This window comes from Rhinolophus ferrumequinum, chromosome 23 (assembly GCF_004115265.2).
Source record: "Rhinolophus ferrumequinum isolate MPI-CBG mRhiFer1 chromosome 23, mRhiFer1_v1.p, whole genome shotgun sequence".
Lineage (NCBI taxonomy): Eukaryota > Metazoa > Chordata > Mammalia > Chiroptera > Rhinolophidae > Rhinolophus > Rhinolophus ferrumequinum.
In genome coordinates, this window is record NC_046306.1 from 34,063,879 (window position 1) to 34,083,832 (window position 19,954).

Below are 19,954 nucleotides of genomic sequence, written 5' to 3' on the forward strand. Positions count from 1 at the left end.
TGATGATGTGATGATGATGATGATGATGATGATGATGATGTGATGATGACGATGATGATGTGATGATGATGATGATGATGATGATGATGTGATGATGATGATGAGATGATGTCATGGTTTGAGTTCCTGGATCCAGATGAACCTGAAGACCTAACTCTGAGCTTTTTAGTTACACGAGCCAATACATTTTCTGTTTTGATTATGCCAGCTTGAGTTGGGTTTTCAATAAAGGAACTTGTAGTCAGAAGAACACCGGTATACCATGTGACATTGGGAAAGTCAAAAATAATAAAACTCTAAATCCTGCCTACTCCATAGGTAGAAGATACTATAATATTCCCTCAGGCATTTCTATCTTAGCCCAGGCCCACCTAAATTCCAACTTTACACACAATTGCACTTATTTTAAAGGTAACTCTCCAAAACATCCCCTTCAGTGGATTCTGCAGATATCTTTTGATATCTTTTATCCTTTGATAAGGAACTTTTAAATGTGCTGCCTTGTTTAAAAAACAGATGAAAGTGTATGTACATTTATAGAATCAATGACATAAACAACATTAATGTGAATGAAGCTGGAATACATTTCCTATATGATGACTGAGAGTCCAACACAGAATTGTGTTGGATGGAAAAGTATTTACTGTGGCTTAGAGAGGCTCTTGCATATGGTAGGATGAGAAGTGAGATGTCTCTTAATAAGCCATTCCACAAGTGTAAAAGCTAACTGCACCTAACACAAGACTGTGAGTGGCAACCACAGCCCCAAAATAAAGAGGAAATGACATATGTTTTCAGTGTGGGAAGACTGCTGGGCTCCACTGGTCTTATCAGTGACACCTGCTCTCCCAGCTGGGGAGCATTACTGGTGGTGTCATCTTCAAAAGCAGAGGACAGAGAACACAATTCAAAGAAAAACCATAGATATGGGCAGATGGGGCTGGTGGCTTGATTAGCAGGTCCCATACTTAGGGAGCTGGACTGGGGCCATCAAGTCCCGTTTCCTGTGCTGGTGGTCCCCAGCACTCATCTTGGCAGTGACCCATCACTTACAAAGTTATTTCAGATGTCCAGGAACTTCCTCTCTCACAACAACCTTTTCATCCCTCCTCCATCCACTACTCTGACACCAAACCACAGTATCTAGGGTTCACTTAAGACAAGACAGTGGCCTCTGGGTTATAATTTATGGATGTCCTCAAACTTATTTGCTCCTCTACCTCAATTTCCACCATTATTCATAGAATCATATGATATCAGAGTTGCAGGTCTCCTTAAAAATAAAATTATATATATACCTATATATATATATGTATATATATATATATAATGTTTTATATATATATTTTATATATATATTATATATATGTATATATTTATATATATAATTTTACATATACACACACACTTGTATATACATATATATGTATATGTACGTATAAAAAATATATATATATATATATATATATATATATATATATATATAAACATATCCTAGATAGGTAGGTAGATGATTGATAAGTAGATAGTTAATAGAAGATAGATGAACAAACACATAAATAGATAATAATCAAACAAATGCAATCAAATTTTTTCCCCAGTTTTGTTGAGATATAAAAGTTTTCTTTCATGAATGTCTTTACTCCATCCTCCATCACGACAAGGCTCCGTGTCACACATTGCTTCTAGTAGGGCAACTCCTGTCAAATAAAAGCATTACGGTGTGTCCTCAACCACCTTTTTCACTGGATCTGGAACCCTGCGACTTCTGGCTCTTCCCCAAAGTCAAAATGACCATGAAAGGTAAATGTTTTGAATCAATTCAGGACATCCAGACAGCAACGACAGTGCAACTAAAGACATGAAAGAGGACTTCCAGAACTGCTTCAGAAAGTGGCAAGAACGATGGGATAAGTGTGTTCAAAGTAAAAGGGAGTATTTTGAGGGGGATTAATGACAATGTGTCTTTTACTGTAATACTTTTTTAAAAATTTAAACATTCACTGTATTTTTTTATCACACCTCTTATATCTAAGAGCTGGCCTCCAGACCATACCTTTCCTTCCAGCCTCCTGATCACCATGATTTCTTCACAGACCACATAACCTGAGCACAGCACACCCACCACTCCATTCAGGCCACTTCTACTTCAGCAATAAAGCATTATCGATTTTTAAAACACACACACACGATCTACTTTTTTACCAACTCTGAACTCTGTAATACAGTATTATTAACTATAATCACCATGCTGTACATTAGATCCCCAGAACTTATTCTTCTTATAACTGCAAGGTTGTATCCTTTGACCAACATCTCCCCATTTCTCCCACCCTAGCCTCTGGCAACCATCACTTTACTCTCTCTTTTTATGAGTTTGCAAATGCAGTAAAATTTTAACAATTGGGGTAATTGGGTGAAGTATACGGAAATTCTTCAAGCTATTCTTGCAATTTTATTCTAAGTCTGAAATTACTTAAAATTTTTAAATGTTAAAAAGGGACAAATCAACCATAAAAGCACAACTATCACTATGACTACAGTTGGCTTTATGTTTTAGTTCTTAAATACCTATTTTTAAGGGCAAAACACCTCAAGTCTTTTTTAACAGGTTTACTTTTCCTTTACTTTTCATTTTTATTGAAGCGAGATTCACATAACACAGAATTAACCATTTTAAAGTGAATACTTCAGTACTTTCTCAATGTTGTGCAACTACCACCTCTACCTAGTTCAAAACATTTCATTGCCCCAACAGGAAACCCTACATGCATTAAGCAGTTACTTCTCATGTCCTCCTTCTCCAAGTGTCTGGCCATCTTGTTCTGTCTCTATGAATTTGCCTATGCTGGCATTTCATATAAATGGAATCATTCAATATTCAGCCTTTTGTGTCTGGCTGACTTCATTTAGCATAATGTTTTCAAGGTTCATCCATGTTGTGTTATGTATCAGTACTTCCTTCCTTTTTAGGGTTAAATAATATTCCATGGTATAGATATATGACAATTTATTCATTTATCTGTTGATAGATCTTTGGGCTGTTTCCATCTTTTGACAATTGTGAATAGTGCTGCTATGAACATGGGTGTACATGTATTAGAAAATCTGAAATCTTGATGTTTGTTGAAGTCTATTGATGACTTAAAATGTAAATTCATTCCTGGAGCATACTTAACCTTAGACTTCTCAAATACACAAGTAAATTTTCTTTTGTGCTTTAGCTAGTTTGGGTTGGGTTTCTGTCAACTTGAAAGAATCCTGACTTCTACAAAACTTTTAAATTATCTTTCAAAGTGCAGTCCTTTGGATCTAGGGGGGGTGGGGGGTATCTCCTCATTAATACCTTTTTGATACAATCTCAAGTGAAATTTTCTGAAGCTCAAAGTTCTCTTGTCCTCAAGAAACTTGAATGAATAAGAATCTGAAACATTTCTAAACTAGAAAAATGAGCTCAGCTCAGCACAGAACATTCCCGAACTGTGTCTACCACCTCAATGGTATAATCATAACACAGAATCTTGAACAAAAAGCTTTTTGTGTGTGCCAGGTTTAAAGAAATTTGTAGCACTTTATTTGTGAAAGAATTATAATTTTAAAAACCAGAACTTTTTAAAATCAATGGGTAATAATTTTTAGCAACTCATCTGAACAGAAGTCGCCAAACAAAAACACTGGTCTTTATTTCTTCTTTCACCATTTGCTTCCTGACATCCATCTTTCATCTTTTGTGGTCATAGGAATTTTAGCATTTTCTTTTCAAAAGGCTTCTAGGAATTGCCTTTGGTTTATTTGATGAAATCTTGCACCACATATACTTCTTCAAAAGGACATTGCTTCATCTGACTTCTGTTGAAGAAAATGAAGCAAATGAAGAATTTATCTGTTGAAAACCAATCTTCTACTTAAAAAAAATACTTCATCACCTTTAGTTTATTTCGACCTTGGGGTCCATGACTTATGCAGTTTATTAGGATACAGATTTGATCTGAGTTCTGTCTAGCTTCCCTCCATGTACCTGATGTGATGGATCAACAACTGAGTTTGTATCTCCTTCTGCCTCTCGAATCTCTGTAGTTTCTTACTTCCCTCAGGGCTACTGTGGATTGAGCCAATCAAATCCCTGATTTCCAGAAATGTGATATCGGTGCAATACATTCTAATTAAATCTGGCCTATTCATTTGAACTAAGGTGAATCTAGGAGCTATCATTTATTTTGGGGAACCATGTTAGGCTATATGGTCAGTTAAAATGGTCTGAAGACAAAAGGTGAGAAGAAAGGAGAGGAGAAGACAAAAAGGAGAGGGAGAAGCAGGGAAAGAGGACACATGGGAGAGGCAAAGAGAGAAAGAAAAAGAAATGGGGGGAGGAAAAAAAGGGAAGATTTTCGCCATTTATATAACTGAAAAGACAGAAGAATCTCTCATTTCAGGTGAGACTTGATCAAGTGGATCAACGATGTCGTGCGGGGTGTCAGGCGGGGTCTCTGGTCCCACTCCCCACATAAGAACGCAGGACATGGTGAGGCCAAAAAGGAACACCCAGGGAACCATAGGTCGGGGAGTCATACCACTATACTCTTGCTGGCGGCTGGGTTGGAGACACAGGAAACAGGAGCAACACAATTCTCAACCCTCACTGTGCCGCTTGCAGACTCAGCCACCATCTTCTTGCTAGCTCCCCCTTTTCTGCTAGCGTAGCCACGGCAGTTATATTCGTGGCCAATGGCTCACTGGTTACAGCTGACGGCCAACTAGCCACAGCTGATGGCCATTTGATCACAGTCGACGGCCATTTACTACCTGAGCCAGCACCTTTCTATGTGAGGCCAAGAGCCTGGAAACTGCTTTTTGGGGCTCTGTCCCCACAACGATATTCCCCAAAACCTGGCTTTTTTGCATCTCTTCTCTATGAGAAGCTCGAGATGGTTGTTGCAAGCCCTCAGAGCTATATGCTTTCTTTTTTTCATCCAAATGGAAAGAGGTCCAGAGTTCCCACTAAAGTCCATGAGTCATGCTGACTGGACTAATGTAGGTCACATGCCCATCTCTTCATTATCGCTGTAGTAAGTGGGATGATGGGGAGTAGAATGGACTATGTTGATTGGATGAGTCTATGTCACATTTCACCCCTAGAGTCAGAGCTGAAGTCAGAGCTCCCAGATCCATGCAGATTCCCAAGTAGAAACCTGGGACAATTGGCAAGGTGGTAAAAGGGAAGTGTGCACTGGGAAAGGAACTAATTAATTTTCATTGTTGTGGGGACAGAGCCCCAAAAAGCAGTTTCCAGGCTCTCAGCCTCACATAGAAAGCTGCTGGCTCAGGTAGTAAATGGCCGTCGACTGTGATCAAATGGCCATCAGCTGTGGCTAGTTGGCCGTCAGCTGTAACCAATGAGCCATTGGCCACGAATATAACTGCCGTGGCTACGCTAGCAGCAAATGGGGGGCTAGCAAGAAGATGGTGGCTGAGCCTGCAAGCGGCGCAGTGAGGGTTGTGAACAGTGTGGCTCCTGCTTCCTGTGTCTCCAACCCAGCCGCCAGCGAGAATATAGTGGTGTGACTCCCCTACCTATGGCTCCGTGGGTGTTCCTTTTCGGCCTCACCATGTCCTGTGTTCTTATGTGGGGAGCGGGAGCAGAGACCCCGCAGACCTCCCCGCATGACAATTGTGTTTATATTCTGGTTTGTCCAGATACCTCCATATCATTATAATTCCTCCTTTTTAATCTACATTGGCTTCTAATACTTACAGCCAAAGAATGTTAACTAAGATCTCTGACTAGAATGATGAAGAGAGGAAATCCAATGGTGGCCTAAATTTCAGAGAGAGGTTGAACACAGTGGGATTGCATCACATGTATACTTAGCTCATACAAGAGGACAGCAACAGTTGAAATTGCTCGGGTGGCTCTGCCCACCATTCCAGTCTCTATCTGAAATAGCAGATATGAGCAGCTCTTCCGTAAGCTTATCTGGGTTCTGTCTTTTCCCTGGGTGCGAGCATGTTGCCAAACATAACATAATTCAACTATGCATTTCATTAGAGATGGCCCGATACCAGCCACAGATTTAACCAGTACTCCACAAAAGGAACAGAAATAATTGAAGGAAAAACTGACTGAGTACTTATTGAGTACGTCAGTCCCCATTGTGGCATATTTCTGAAGGGCTTTCAAAGGTAACTTTTCTAAAAGGCTTTTCAAAGAACATTTTTTCTAAAACACTGTTGAGGGAAATATTGATGACTTGTTAAATGCGACTCCATCATTCCTAGACAGATAACTATCACTCATGTGAAGCCAATGCAGTTGATCAGTGGGAAGAATAGGATATTACTGTGTCTATGAATGTGACCAGTTTGATGGTTTGGTCCATAACGAACAATTATTAAAATGAGTCTCAATATTTTGCACATGGTTAGTACTTAAGAAATTTTGTGAAATGAATATGGTTGATTCAAGCAAAATGGTCATGCCCAGTGACATAACTTGGTGAAATAATCTGGACCTAACATGCTTTTGGGGGCATTTCACAGTGGTTTAGCAGACACGGAGAGAGGTGTCTCTAACCTCTGATACTACTTCTGCTATGAACTATTTGTGAGATCTGGAGAAAGTTATGTAATTTCTCTGAGTCTCAGGTTTCCCCCCTGGTGAAATGGGCAGAAAAATGATTACTCTATTTGTTTTTCATAGTTATTAAAAACCAGTGGCTTGTGCTCTCTTGGACAAGTGCTCAATGTCTTGTAGGGCAGAATGAATGCTATACAGAAGGAAAAATATTCAGATGGAAAAGTGTCAGTGCCTCTAGAGATATTCCATGAACAGTTTATCCTGTGTAATGCACCCTTGGATATCAAAATACAGCCAAGTACAAAAATCCAACCCAACAGTAAGCACAGATTCCCCAGAATCCCACAGCAATCCTAACGGAGATGATATTTCTAGTGTTTTGTTGCCAACTCCCAGCTTATGAACTTTGACCCAAAAATCTCAAGAAATGTCTAAATTATAAGAAATAGTCTCTGCTTTCCAGAGTAAAGTCTAATGCTAAATCAAACAATGGAAGAGATATTGGTAGCCAAACACCCAGCTGTAAATTTTGCAAGCAGAAAAAGTAAGGACCTGCTTATGGTGAATTCAGATATTGTGACACAATGAAGATGAATGAGGCTTAGATTGTACTAAGAAGACCTCGGTTCTGGGATTACTGAACCTCTTCTGGTAAAGTTGTTTTACAATTTAAAAATTAAATATTTATATCTTTTTTGCATCAACTTAAATCCTGTCCTCAGGTAGCCATGTGTCTCTCTCAAGAGTCCGTCCAAGGAGGCTTGTGAAGATAACAACATGTTGTTTGTCCATTAAAGGGACTGCTTTCATCACTTCCCACTGTTCTGAATGATGTAGCTAAAAATATGTATCTTTGAGAACCCAGCATACCACTCTTTCCCTATGTATTGAGCGAAAACAGTTTGTATGTCCACCATAGATACACAAAGAATGTTTATAGTAGTAGTATTTCTAATAGTCCTAAAGTGGAAACAGGTAGGCATTTAACTCTCCAGCATTATTCACTATTATTTTAGCATTTGAAAACTACAGGAAATTAGATTAGTAGTACAGAACCCAAGGAGAGTGACTGAGTATTCAGTTAAAGGGAAAGCTTTACCTGTTTCTAGAATGACTTACACAATTTTTTCTGTGTGTGAAAATAATCTGTATCCCAATAAATCTGTATCCCATGCCATGGGTAACCTTGCCAGCAAAGTTGTTAAGAACTGACACCATTTGGCTGTCTCAGAAAACAATAAGCAGGATGGAATAGAAATCTCTAACTCAAGTACAGATGAATTTGTATAAGGATACCAGGGAAACTTGAGGATCTCAACTACAGGAAAACAACTTGGCAGCCACTTTCTCTCTCTGTCTCCAGAGTTTCATGTGGTTCATTTTTGCATCTTTCTACCTGTCTGTTCCATCTCATTTCTCTTTGATGCCTAACTCTTTCCAATTGCTTATAAGCCAGCATGTCACCAACCAACCCCAAACAATGGCTTTGAGCTGAGTCTATATGACCCTCTAGCTTGGCTGATTGACTTCATTTCTCTCTCCCAGGAGATACTTTGTAGACACTCAATAAACATTAATTTACTTGATAGACACTCAATAAAAATAAATTTCCATGAGTCACTTGGTAGACACTCAATAAATATCAATTTTCTTTCCCCCTTAAGAGAATGAACACCATTTGACTAGAAAAGAGCGTTTGTTTGATAATATTTCTTTTCCCAGCCCTCCACATACGTAAGGTAAGAAAAATACTTTTAGTTGGGTAAGGCACACTTCTAGAAAGACTTGAGAAATTCTCAGGACAATTTGGCAAATCTACAAGATTGCACCAGATCACTATTATTTCTTAAATTAATATACTTTTGTGTCCATGAAAACTTTCTATTTTCATATCCCAAAGTTGTAATTTATGATTTCATTATATGATAAAAGAAAGAATAATAAAAAGTATTCAACCCTCAACTTCAGGGTGAGGGCTTTTGTTGCCATTTGTGTTAACTCTGCTATAAATTAAACTCTTTGATTGAGATTGAATTGAAGATGCACATAAACTAAATGCTCAACTCTCTTGTCTTGAGAGATGGGTTAGTATTAGTATGGAAACATAAAATAAGATTAGGTCAGTGACTTTCAGCACGTGTTCCAGAGATGACATACATGACAATTTTGACTAGCCCACAGACTAGCTCTACAGGGTAGATAGCTGTGAGGCTATTCTGTGTCCTCGCACCCACACATCCTCTACTCCCATCCATTCTCCAATCTTCCTTTCCCTGCTTTATGCCTGGGAGTCTGACCCTTGTTTGACCAGAGCTCCTTGTAGCTGCTTCTTATTGGGTTTTGCCAATGGGAGTCAGGCACTGGTAGTATTGCCCTTATACCCAGGCAACAGGGGCCAGCCCTGAGCCTGACACTTCAGAGTGCATCACATATCATAGACACATGCAAAAAAAAAAAAAAGTAAAAGAAAAATGGCATCTCTGTCACTTGAGAGCGAGCACTAACATCAGTGCACACAATGCTTGGAGTAGGGGAGAATTTGATGACAGCCCTTAGATAAGAAACAAATCACATTAATTAACTTGTTAAATTTTTCCCTTCTGCAGAAATGCAATAGGTATTTGAATAATGAAGTATTATTTTCTAGCAGTGCTCAGTATCCGATTTATACACCAGAAGTACTCATTATTTAGGATGGTATTTATAACAGTTTCACATGGTGGCTGAGGAGTATTACATGCTGTGTATATGCAGTCTAGATGTCACGAGTGAAGTGCGATACCAATTCTTTACACAGGATACATCAAAAGCTAAAACTGTGAATAGATTTGTGTTGTGTTACAAAAAAGTTTTTTAAAGTTTTATTAAATTTAAAAATTAAATACAAGCTTAACCCTACATAGTTTTAATTTAAATTTGAAATTTACTAACAGTTTGTTTATTTTAAAAACTTTAATACATTTTGAGTATTTCAGAGCAAAAAGTCTCTGAAGCAAAATAATTAAAATAATTAAAAATACATTTTTATTTTTTTAATTTTTAAATTTTACAGTTACTTCACAAGTTTTATGAAAGTCTATTGACATATTGAATACTTTAAGTACAATTACATTTTATTTTATTTGTTTATTTATTTATTTATTTATTTAAAATATTTTATTCAGGAAGGGGAACAGGACTTTATTGGGGAACAATGTGTTTTTCCCAGGACCCATCAGCTCCAAGTCAAGTTGTTGTCCTTTCAATCTTAGTTGTGGAGCGCACAGCTCAGCTTCAAGTCCAGTCTCTGTTTTCAACCTAGTTGCAGGAGGCACAGCCCACCATCCTATGCGGAACTCGAACCCGCAGCCTTGTTGTTGAGAGCCTGTGCTCAAACCAACTGAGCCATCCGTCCGCCCTAGTTTTAAGTCTTTACTCTTTATTATCAACAAAATATAAACTACATGAAATCTAGATTATAAAACACAGTGATTTTGGGGCCGGCCCGGTGGCTCAGGCGGTTAGAGCTCCATGCTCCTAACTCTGAAGGCTGCCAGTAGATTCCCACATGGGCCAGCGGGCTCTCAACCACAAGGTTGGCAGTTCGATTCCTCGACTCCTGCAAGGGATGGTGGGCAGCGCCCCCTGCAACTAAAATTGAACACGGCACCTTGAGCTGAGCTGCCGCTGAGCTCCCGGATGGCTCAGTTGGTTGGAGAGCATCCTCCTAACCACAAGGTTGCTGGTTCGACTCCCACAAGGGATGGTGGGCTGTGCCCCCTGCAACTAGCAACGACAACTGGACCAGGAGCTGAGCTGCACCCTCTACAACTAAGATTGAAAGGACAACAACTTGACATGGAAAAAAGTCCTGGAAGTACACACTGTTCCCCAATAAAATCCTGTTCCCCTTCCCCAATAAAATCTTTAGAAAAAACAAACAAACAAAAAAAAACCCAGTGATTTTGCTGAAATTAAGACAAAAAATAATTATAAGGAATATATGTGTGGATGAAAAAGGGGCCACACACTAAACCTGACAAGCTCAGGGGAGGCCAGCATGGCAGGCCCTACAAACTCTGAGACTGAAATTAACCATGCAGGGTGGGCTGAAAATAAAAATTCCTAACTAAAAGTGGGTAATGGCTGGTAGTCACATCCTTGAGCTTCCTTGACAAAGCTCAAACTTTACCTTAAATGAGCCTGTCTATTGTCTTTTTGCATCTCAGATAATGTACCCTTGGAATGTCAGAGTAATCCCTTTTTCCGGACCCCTCAGGGCACAACCTGCGGCACCAGAACACCAGTATATAGAACCCCTCATTGTTATATTGTTCCCCTAATACCATCTCTATGTGTGCTGTAAATTAATAATTAACTATCCTGTGCCGACCAATGTAAAAGAAGTATGTGTCTCTCCATTTTACTTTTTATGTAATCCCCGAGATTTCCCCACTTTGCCTTCTCCCATCCCTTTAATCTACCACCAGTGCATTTCATATTACCCTCCTTTTGTCTCTTCCTTTGATTCTAATGTATAGAAAAAGCTGCAAAACTGCCATTCTTCAAAGCATTTTCTTAATCCGTTGAGATTTTGCTTCCCAGCAATTGACATCAGTTTGGCTTAAATAAATTCATTAATGTTCTCTACAGGTTTGGACGTTTCTTATGTCAACATATGAATGTAACATATATGGAATAAATTTATAAATTTATTATGTCTTTATTACTCATCCAAACCTTGCTGGCCACAACACAAAACCAATCATATGTAATAATAATTAAATTTAGTTCTCTTTAATATTTTGTTTACTTTCAATTATATAAAAACCACAGGTTTACACATTTTTCAATTTTGTAGGTATAAAGGTATATTTGCTATTTTGGGGGCAGGGGTTTGCAAACTTATTTTGTTAAGCGACAGATAGCAAATATTTTAGGCATTGTGGGACAAATGGTTTCTGTTGCAACTTTTACTAAGTGGACTGTGAAGGCAGCTGTAAATGAGAGGCGTCGCTCTGTTCCAGTAGCTTTACTTACAAAAATAGCAAGTGGCTGTAGTTTGCTGACTCTGTGTCGAGGAAACAGACTCTAAATTGAGGATTTGCGTGCAGGAAGTTTGTTGGGGAATATTCTCAGGGTACAAATGTAGGAGACTTAGGATTGTGCAGAATGAGAAGTTGAACAGTTGATCCCACAGGGAGCTCAGTATCAGGAATGGCCCTTAGTATTATCCCAACTTGGGGCAAAAGGGACTGGCCTTCATACCGCACTATGACCTGGTTAGGGAGGGTGGGAGTGTGATCTTGGACAAGGCAGCTCCCTTCAGCAGAAGGCAGTGCCTGAGAAGAACTCAGATGTGAGCTGTCAGCATCTCAACCTCCTAGCTGCTGAGGAGCAAGTGCCTCTATCTTAAGGAAGGATACGATGGTTAATTTTATGTGTCAACTTGGCTGGGCCGTGTCGCCCAGATATTTGATCAAACATTGTTCTGGATGTTTCCATGAGGGTGTTTTTGGATGAGGTTAACATTTAAATCAGCGGACTTCTAGTGAAGTAAATGGCCTCCATATGGTGGGTGGGCCTCATCCAATTAGTTGACGGCCTGAGTGGAACAAAAGGCTGATTCCCTCAGGCAAGAGAGAATTCTGCCAGCAAGCAGCCTTCAGACTTGAACTACAATGTTGGCTCTTTCCTGAGTCTCCAGCCTGATGGCCCACCCTACAAATTTTGGACTCGCCAACTTCCATAATCACATGAAGCAGTTCCTTAAAATAAATCTCTCTGTACATATATACACACATCCTATTGGTTCTGTTTCCCTGGAGAATCCTGCCTAATACAAGAGATCTGGGTGATGCACCTTAACGTCTACCATGATTATCAAAGTGAGAGAATAGAACATGCACAGTGTGTAATGTTGCTTTGTAACTTTTAAATATGTAGATGTACGGTATGAGAGTCCGTTCGCCCTCTCATTCCAGTTCAGTGGGTTGCTGGAACCAGCGCATACCATATCACTACAACTGATGGTATGCAGCTCTTCCAGCTCTGTGTTCAGTGTCATCAGCTTGGTAGCTTGAAATCTTCACGATAGGAGTATTTATAGCAAGGAAATTAGCAACCATTACAAATCAGGGCTCTTTTTCTTTCCGGGTAACTGGTTGTTAAACAATGTCCTGTACATGACTGCCTAGGTTCCACAAATGTTAGAAGGAGGCTTGCCTCCACGCCAGTAGTTCCTCCAGGAAGTCTCTGCTCATTGGTTGCATCTCTGCAGAGCTCCGGTAACTCCATTTCCTCTCCAGGACCCTCCCACAATAGGAAGGTGACAGCTCGCCACTGTTGCTTTGCTCTGAGTACTTTCCTGCCCCTTGACTATTCCCTGGTGAATAGCCCATTCACTACAATCTCCTCCTTTGAACCACCTGAGATGAATTTTGTTTCCTGCTGAGACCTTAACTGATAACACAAAATGTGACTGGCAAATCTTTTACTTTGTGCTCACTCTAAGATTCAAAGACCATCTCCCTCTCCCCATTTTCAGTTTCCACCTTTAAGATCAACAGCCAATAAGCCGCTTCATTTTTCATCTTTCCTCCTTCCTACCCTGTTCACTCATCTCTTTGTGCCAAAGATACAGAAGAAAAATGGTTAGAATCTGTGCTGTGGCTTAAGTCCTGGTACAGACTTCCAAGACACACTCCAAAGGGATACCACCACAGATGGTCATTTTGTTCTTTAGCCACCTTGGTTATTTAAAATATATGTCAGTGTTGCTTAGCGAGGTTATTTTTGGAATCCCCTAATATGCAAAAGGAAGATAAAGGCCAACTGTCACAATTAACTGGAAACAATACCTTTAATTTTAGAAGACAAGAGTAATAGAAATCACGTGGGGTTGTTCATCTCTGTTTGTCTCATCTCTTTCAATTATTTGAAAAATCAAAACCTCTTGTGGTTACAAACTGTAATTTTATATCCCTGCATGTCTGACTTACACATTTAGTAATCACTCCTAAAATGGGTCTGGGCTTAGGACAAGAGCATGGGGCTGCTGTAGGCCCCAGCAGACTGTGCAGATCGTATGAACTCTCATTGCCACACAATAGCTCTTGGGGTTTAGGGTTTTTTTTCAGGTTGCTTCTACTTTTCCAAGAACCTCTGTTCACACTGCTTCGAGTTGCATTAATGACTCCAGATACAACATAGTTATGGTGAGGTTGAATCAAAAACAACAAAGAGGAATCACCTGACCCAAGCTGGACCAATCACATTTTGTCCCAGGAAATTGCCACTTGAATAGAGCTGCCAAGATGTAAGACAGTTGTTTCTGAGACAACTAGGAGTGTGGCATGCTTTGAAAGTTTCTCAAGATACTGCTTGAGATTCCTAGAGGCACCTATGATATGGCAAGTTGTTTAACTCTGCTTTTGAATCCATGAGTTGTGCATCATTCTACCAATAAATCTTTTTATTTGCATGCAACCCTTGTACCTTAACTGACCCAGAAATTAGGTGCAGCTTTGCCCAAAGATTAGATGGAGGGAATCAGTAAAATCTGAAGACAGGAGAAGACCAGGAGAGCTGCTCTCCAGGCCATCAAAGTGGAAAGACAGAAGATCTCAGAACAACCAATTATACTGTCTTTGAAAAGGCCTTCCAGCCATGGCAATTTGTCTTCCTAGCTGCTAAATGATGGATACCAAGGAGCTGGGGAAATCTTTTTTTTTTTTTTTTTAATTTATTGGGGAATATTGGGGAACACTGTGTTTCTCCAGGGCCAATCATCTCCAAGTCATTGTCCTTCAATCTAGTTGTGGAGGGCGCAGCTCAGCTCCAAGTCCAATTGCCATTTTCAATCTTTAGTTGCAGGGGGCGCAGTCCACCATCCCCTACGGGAATTGAATCAGCAATCTTGTTGTTGAGAGCACGCGCTCTAACCAACTGAGCCATCCGGCGGCCCCTACTTTTGACACGCTTCCAAAATATTCATTTCTACAGTGGTAGAGGCATTGGCCCTAATGTAGTCTATAGTACTGGCGTCTAGTAATATAAATGTATATGAAATGAATGTAAATGAAGTTTCTCTATTTTTCATTCTGTACTACTCAACAATGCTAAGTTAGGATCTTAAATGAGTTTGACCAACAATTTCACATTTGGATTCATATAAAATTATCTCCAGAGGAATGATCAATGGCAAAATCATGCTCCCAGTCAAAGGTATCTCCAAGAAAGGACTTGCCAACCTTATATCAAAATGGAATGTGTTGTTGTGGAAATGGGGGGATTATTTTCTGAAATGTGATGGTAATAATAAGATGAATAACAGCTAAGAGAACAATTCCTGTGTACCAGGCAATGGTCAAAGCGCTTTTTAAGCATTATTTCACTTATCCTGAAAAAAACATTGTATGAAGTAGGGGCTATAACACAGGTGGAAAATAAGGCCAGAAGATTAGTTAAATTACTACTACATCACTTGTTAGTAGCAAGTGGCGGAGCTGGATTTGAAACCAGGTTGCCTGACTTCAAGTTCTATACTCTTAACCATCACGCTAGTTCTAACATAGCATTCTCCACAGGGGTCATCATTGTTTGCCTTGGATCCTAAAGCTGACTGCTGGCACAAAGTCCTGTTTTGTCAAATCTTTGGATACTGTACTCCAATGACACAGCACTGGGGAGCACATCCCAGTGTCTGTCCACCATAGTACAGCCTTATGCTGAGTCACAAGCAAGTTGTCCCAGTAGGAGGGATTTAATATGATGTAATAGTGGTAGATATCTCACAAGAAGGGCTTCAAAAGAAAAATAAATTCATATAAACAATTATAATAAGTAACATGCAATCTTAACATTAATCAAGTTCTCAGGGGACGGAGAGGCTTTCCTTGAAGATACATATGGAAGACCAGGATAAGGAAGGAAACGGAGCCCAGAATAGCAGGGCTTGGGGGAATGATGTGTCTCTCTGACAGAATAGACCAGGTTATGGTAGAGAAACAACTCCTAGTCTCAGTGGTTTAACACAAGATTTAATTTTTACTTGTGTTATATAAACCATGGGGCTTGGCTGTTCATCTGGCTATCAGAGTGACCTGAGAAGGGGGAAGAAAATGTAGTGACTTTTATATTGGCTCTTAACAATCTATGTGGAAGTAACACGTCTTCCCACTATGTTTCAGTGGCCAAAGAAAGTCATATGGCTTCAAAAGGTATGGGAAAGTTCACTCTCTCTGCCCAAATGATGGAGGGCCAGAAATAGGGTGACCAAGACTACTACTTCAGTGGCATGTGAAATACAAAGACATGGTTGTGAGGATGGTACTAAAATACCCACTACCTTTCCTTCTTTTCTTGTCCCTCTGAGAATGAAGAGAACATATATAAATGCCAGAGACTGCCTGAAAAACGTCTGCAGTTGATCATAATTTAGGGAAAGGAAATACTTCAGAACATATTTGGATCTTTCCATCTTGTAAAGGAAATTTTTGTGTAGTTTTAAATGGCCACATTTGATTATATCAGATAATTGTAAACATTTTAGAAGTGATGAAACATGGCAAGTGAAGATTATGGTTTCCTGTAAAGTTTCCCTTAAAAAACAAGAGCAGGAAAACCCAGGCTGTGCAGTGGTTTCCAACATTCCTAGGGTGATGAGAAGGGAACCCTCCATGAAAACTCAAGTGGGGATGGAATGGCAGAGTAAAGTGCAACCTATGGTTACCTAAGTACTATGAATTAATTTAGAAACATTTATGACTTTCCCATTTTTGTAGTACTCTAAGATGGTCCACTATCCAAGTTAGTTCTCCAGGGCACAGAATATGTTAAAACATCATAAAACATGTCTTCAATCATTGGAATGGGATTTTCACCAGTAGAGCACAGGTCATCACAGTGTATCCACAGCCTGGAGTTTCACATTGGACACTTCTTTGAAGCTATTCTTATGCCTTGCATATATCTAATCCCCTGCTCCTCTCCTCCTCCCCAAACAGGAAATACAGGGAAATGGCCTCAAAGTAGGGCCCGATAGTCCATATAAAAAGGATAATACATTACAAGAAGCAGAGTTTATTCCAGGAATACAAGGATGGTACATTTCAAAATCAATCAATGTTATTGACCATATTAACAGACTAAAGAAGAAAAACCACACGTCAAATCAATAGATACTGAAAAAGCATTTGAAATGATTCAACATCCTTTCATGATTAAAAACACAGAAAACCAGGAATAGCAAAGAACTTTATCTGATTAAAGGTATCTGCAGATAACAACATACTTAATGGTGAAAGACTGGATGCTGCCCACTAAGAGGGGGAACAAGGCAATAAAGCCTGCTTTTACTATCCTTATTCAACAATGCAATGGAAGTTCTAGCAAGTATATTAAAGACAGAGAAAGAAATAAAAGATATACAGATCAGAAGAAATGAAACTTTTTATTCATAGATGCATGATTGTCTGTGACGAATAATCTCAAAGGATCTACAAAAAGCTCCTAGAATTAATAAATGAGTTTAAGCAAAGTTGTAGGACACAAGGTCAATAGATTAAAATCTATTGCATTTCTATATTCTAGTAATAAACAATTGGAAATTGAAATAAAAGTATCATTTACAATAGTACATAAAATAATGAAATACTTAGGTATAAACTAAAAGAATGTGTAGGATTTGTATACTGAAAACTGCAGAATACTGAAGAAAGAAATCAAAGACCTAAACAAATGGAGAGATATACCACATTTATGATTTGGAAAGATTCAGTATTATTAAGGTGCCAATCCTTCACAGATTGATTTATTGATTTTGATTAGAATAAAAATCCCAACAGGATTTTTTGTTGGAATCAAGAAGCTGATTTTAAAATCTATATGGAAAGGCAAAGGAATTAGAATAGCCAAAACAATTTTGAGAAAGAGCAAAATTGGAAGACTTATTAAAAAGTTACAATAATGAAGATAGTGTGGTGTTGGCAAGAGGATAGACATATAGATTAATGGAATAGAACAGAGTCCAGAAATGGACACAAACAAAAATTACCAATGAACTTTTAATAAAATACTTTGAGATAACTGTAGACTCACACACAGTTAAGAAATAACACAAGAGATCCTGTGTACCCTCTACCCAGCTTCCCCATAACGACATCCTGTAAAACTATAGTATAATATCAGCCTGAATACTGACATTGATACAATGCATTTGATCTTCTTCAGATTGTTTCACTTATACTCATTTGTGTGTATTTTGTTCTATATAATTTTATCACTGTAGGTGCATGTATTCACAAGCAGTTATGACACGGAACATTTCCATCACTATAAGGGTAACTTATACTTTCCTTTTGTAACTACACTCACTTCTTTTCATATTACTCCCCTGCCTTAATATCTGACAACCACTAAACTGTCTTGTTTCCATAATTTTGTAATTTCAAGAATGTTATGTAAATGAAATTACATAGTATGTAACCCTTGGGGATTGGCTTTTTTCACTCAGCATTATTCTCTGGAGATATTGCATATATAAATAGTTCCGTCCTTTTTATTGCTCTGTAGTTCTCCATGGTATGGATATAACACAGTTTAACTATTTGTCCATTGAAGGACATCTGGGTCATTTCCAGTTTTTGGTTATTACAAATAAAACTGCTGTGAACATTTATGTACAAGTTTTTGTATGAATATACATTTCCACTTTTCTGAGGTAAAATGCTAACAAGTGAAATTCTTGAATTGTGTGGTAATTGCATGTTTAGTTTAATAAAAACCAGCCAAACTATTTTCCAGTTGTAACATTTTACATTTCTACCAATGATTCAGTACCTCAGCATTCTTTCCAGCATTTGGTGTTGTCACTATTTTTTATTTTATAAATTCTAATAGGTATGTAGTGGTATCTCATTGTGGATTTAATTTACACTTCCCTAATGACTAATGAAATTGAACATATTTTCACTTGCTTATTTGTTATCGATGTATTCTCTTCGGTAAAGTGTCTGTTCATATCTTTTGCCTGTTTTAGAATGAGATTATTTTTTTTTACTGCAGAGTTTGAAAATTATAGATTCTAGATATTAATCTGTTGAATATGTGATTTACAAATATCTTTTTTCAAGTTAGTTCTCTATGTTTTAAAGAGGGCCTTTCACAGAGAAAATTATTTTTGATGATTTACCAATTTTTCCTTTTTGGATCATGCTTTTGGTCTCAGGTCTAAGAATTCTTTGCCTAGCCCTAGATAATGAAGAATTTATTTTTTCGTTTTTTCCCTAAAAGTTTTATGGCTTATATTTTACATGTAAGTCCTGATCCATTTTGAATTTTTTTCATATGGTGTGAGATTTAGGTTGATATTTTTTTCTTTTTGCCAGCTATTCAATTCCTTCATTGAATTGCTTTTGCATATTTGTCAAAAATCAGCTGGGCGTGTTTGTATTGTTCTATTTCTGTATTCCCTACGGTTTCCATAATTAGTGTCTGTCTCTCTGCCAGTATCACACTGTCTTGCTACAGTAGCTATATGGTAAGCCTTAATATAAGGTTCCTCACACTTCACTCTTTATTGAGATTGTTTTAACTATTCTAGGGTCTTTGTCTTTCATTATAATTTTAGAATAAACTTGTTTATGTTTATAAAAAAATCTTGCTGGGATTTTGCTTAAAATTGCATTAAACCGAAAAAAAAACAAAATGCATTAAACCTACATACAGATTAATTTTGGGGAAAATTGACATCTTTACTTTATTGAGTCTTCCAATCCACAAACATGAAATGTCTCTTCATTTACTTAAATCTTCTTTGATTTCTTTCATCAGCATTTTGTAATTTTCAGCATATAAATTCTGTACATGTTTTGGTAAGATTTTACCTATTTTCTTTGGAACAGCCATGTTTTTAATTTATTTCCACATGTTCATTGTTTGTCTATAGAAATGTGATTCCTCTATGCTAACATTGTATCCTGTGATCTTGCTGAATTCATTTTTGTTGTTGTTGTTGTTTCTGTTTTTTGTCTTTTGTAGATTCCTTGGAATTTTCTATGTAGACAATCATGTCATCTGCACATAGGGAGTTTTATTTCTTCCTTTCCAATCTGTATGCTTTTAATTTTTCTTGCTTTATTGCAGTAGCTACAACTTCTAGTATTGTGTTGAATAAAAACATTGTTTTTTGTGTAACTGGGATTTAAAACAATCTGATATAGTAAGATACACAGACACAGAAATGACTCACGACTATGATGGAAGAAGTCTTTTATACTTAGTTTCCTAGAAAGAAAAGGCATAGCATACCACAGAAAGGGACAACTCTGGACCACTATTACCCTGCCCTAATCCTAGGACCAGGCACCAGACAACTAGGGACAGTCCTTATACCCTAGA